Source organism: Bufo gargarizans, chromosome 11 (assembly GCF_014858855.1).
Source record: "Bufo gargarizans isolate SCDJY-AF-19 chromosome 11, ASM1485885v1, whole genome shotgun sequence".
Taxonomy (NCBI): Eukaryota; Metazoa; Chordata; class Amphibia; order Anura; family Bufonidae; genus Bufo; species Bufo gargarizans.
Genome location: NC_058090.1, coordinates 34,810,771 through 34,813,587, shown reverse-complemented (window position 1 = coordinate 34,813,587; position 2,817 = coordinate 34,810,771). Strand labels below are relative to the sequence as shown.

General features: G+C 41.8%; 1 non-coding gene across 1 annotated transcript; it reads right to left on the bottom strand.

Annotated features, from left to right (window-relative positions):
* Positions 1-2,421: 2,421 nt before the first annotated feature.
* TRNAV-UAC lies at positions 2,422-2,494 on the bottom strand. The gene has a single exon. It is a non-coding gene; the product is annotated as a tRNA-Val (tRNA).
* Positions 2,495-2,817: the final 323 nt, after the last annotated feature.

The window sequence follows — 2,817 nt, the reverse complement described above, 5'->3', positions numbered from 1 at the left end:
AGGCTCTTCATATACGAGCCACACCCTCACTCACAGGTGTGTGTTTTCAGGTGCCCCACCCTCCCTCCCTCCCTTATCTTCTCATTTCCACAGGGTATGCCCACTTATAGGCCTACCCACGATCATGGCTTAGGGCACACAACAAGCCATTTAGTCAAGTCAGCTAAGACACGCCTAGCTGGGTTAGGTTGTTCCCGTTGTTTTCTCCCTAGGGTTCTTCGGATACCTCTTGGCCGTAGCCGTGACCACAAATGCCACTTGCTAAAGTGACACAACCCCTTTAAAATATTTTCAATATGTCGGAAAACCCCTTTAACTGTAGAATATAAACCAGTGAAAACTAGTATATTTGTCACCTTCAGTTGTTTCTCCTAGTATATTTTTTTTGTATGATTGCCAGTCACATTGACCCGGCGTTTACAATCGCGCATACAGAGACAGGCGAACACACATTGTCGCGCGTTCCCGAATATCTATGTACGGGAACGCGCAACAAAACGTCCCAAAAAAGCTCAAGAACTTGTTTGAGCGTCGGGCGTTTTACAGCGCGATCGTACGCGCTGTAAAACGCCCAGGTGAGAACCATTCCCATAGGGAAGCATTGGTTTCCCCTTGTTGAGCGTTTTACAGCGCGTAGGAACGCGCTGTAAAACGCTCAGGTGTGAACTTGGGGTAAATGAACCAGTGGTAAGTTCTTCATTTCAAATCACCTCTTCAACATTTTTGTGAGGCTCTTTAAGTCAATCCATATAGATGTGTCTGCTTTGCTCAGGATGGTGTGGGGGTCAGTTTTCTTGTCTGCCTATGTCTAACCATGAACAAGCTGTAATGAGCAGGATCATTTCACACACACAAGGTCACTGAGCAACCCTTTTGGAGTACAAGGTTAGAGAAAGGACATCTCCTATCTATCATACAGCAGTAATGACCAGTGTAGCTGTGTCTAGCACTGGGGTGAAACAGTAAAATCAGCACAGTTTCTGTGTCTGTGTCTCTCACCCTTCAACTGCTCCCTTCTTCCCCTTCCCATAGACTTCAGTGGACAGCAACTGTAACCTGATTCCTCGGTATAGGTAATGGCAGGCTTCTTACTAGAAGCTGGCAAGATAGATAACTGCTATAACTCAGCTATCTCCGTCAGTCGTATAGACATTGAACAGAATGGTGTGCGACCACTGTTCAATTAAAGCTCATCTTGAACAGGGGCTTGGGACCCACATTCTAGTGATTGGTGGGGGTCCTAGCAATTATAGGTGAGAAATGTTTTCTCGGGATAGCTTCTTTATGGACACTTACTAGGAAGCAGTTTGGTCTGTTGGCAAGCTGTGCTATGATGGAATTTCTTCTGATTATGGATGAGGCACAGGACAACGGGAGCGCTCTTTTTTGAGGATCGGACATACAAAGACGGAATGCACGCGTAGTAATGATTTTTTTTTTTTGCGGACCCATTGAAGTGAATGGTTCCGCATACGGGCCGCAAAAAAAAAATGTAACGGACACAGAAAAAAATATGTTGGTGTGCATTAGCCCTTAGACTGGGTAGTGGACAGCTGTCCAGGAAAATATGGTTACTGGTTTCCAGTGATTGTGAGTCAAAACCAGAAGTGGAGCCTACACAGAGATAAGGTATAATGGAAAGATTTGCACTTGTTTTGGCTCACGATGAATGATGCTAAATAGAGATGAGCGAATTTCCGCTTATGAAATTTGTTCACACTTCGTTTGGTGGTAAAAGGTGAATTGCGTTATAGATTCCGTTACCACGTACCATAACGCAATTCTATGGCGGAGTGCATAATGGAATGCTTTCAGAGGCATTCCGTTATTCATTCCGTCATAATAGAAGTCTATGGGTTGCAAAACAGATCCGTCCGGAGAGGACTCCCGTGCATAACGGAAACGGGACGGATCCGTTTTGCAGCCAATAGACTTCTATTATGACGGAATGAATAGCGGAATGCCTCTAAAAGCATTCCATTATGCATTCCGCCATAGAATTGTGTTATGGTCCGTGGTAATGGAATCCATAACGCAATTCACCTTTTACCACCAAAGTGTGAATTCGCTCATCTCTAATGCTAAACACTGCCTTATGCCAGGTTTATATTTTGCTTCTCTATTGTTTTTTAAAAATGCAAAAATAAAGCGCATAAAAACCACATCTGTTTCTATTTGCGATTGTGTGTATTTTATTTTTTTACAGGTGAGACAATGCGGTAATTGTCTATGCAGTTTTTACAGGTGAAATGCATTGATTTGACACACTTAATATGTTTTAAAAAAAAACAATTGTATAAACACGTGTTTTTTATCTGTTCTGTTTTTTTGCAATGCATTTTGATGCGTTTTTAAAAAGCAACTTGTCACATATCTTTAGAAAGCTACACTCTATATAATAAATGCGTTTGGGAAAGTAAATGGTTTCACTGGGGATTGAACCCAGGAACTTCTGCGTGTATAGCAGACGTGATGACCAGTACACTATGAAACCAGAACCCTATATAATAAGCTGATTTATCATTTTGAGCATTACCTGTTTCCATTTACTTACATTACTGCAGACACTGTATAAGAGAATATTATGTCCCACATATAATAATAAAATAAAAAAAACTCTTATTGTCTATCTGACTCATGAACCATGACGTTTAGGAGAGATTCCATTGACTTTTATTGTATCCATCAGGTTTCTGTTTATTATACAGGGATATCACAGCAGACTCTGGCCACCAAACCGCAACAGAATCCCTAAGGAAGACACACGTTTTCCCATGATGTGGCATAAATGTGTCTATTGTGAGCCAAATCAAATAT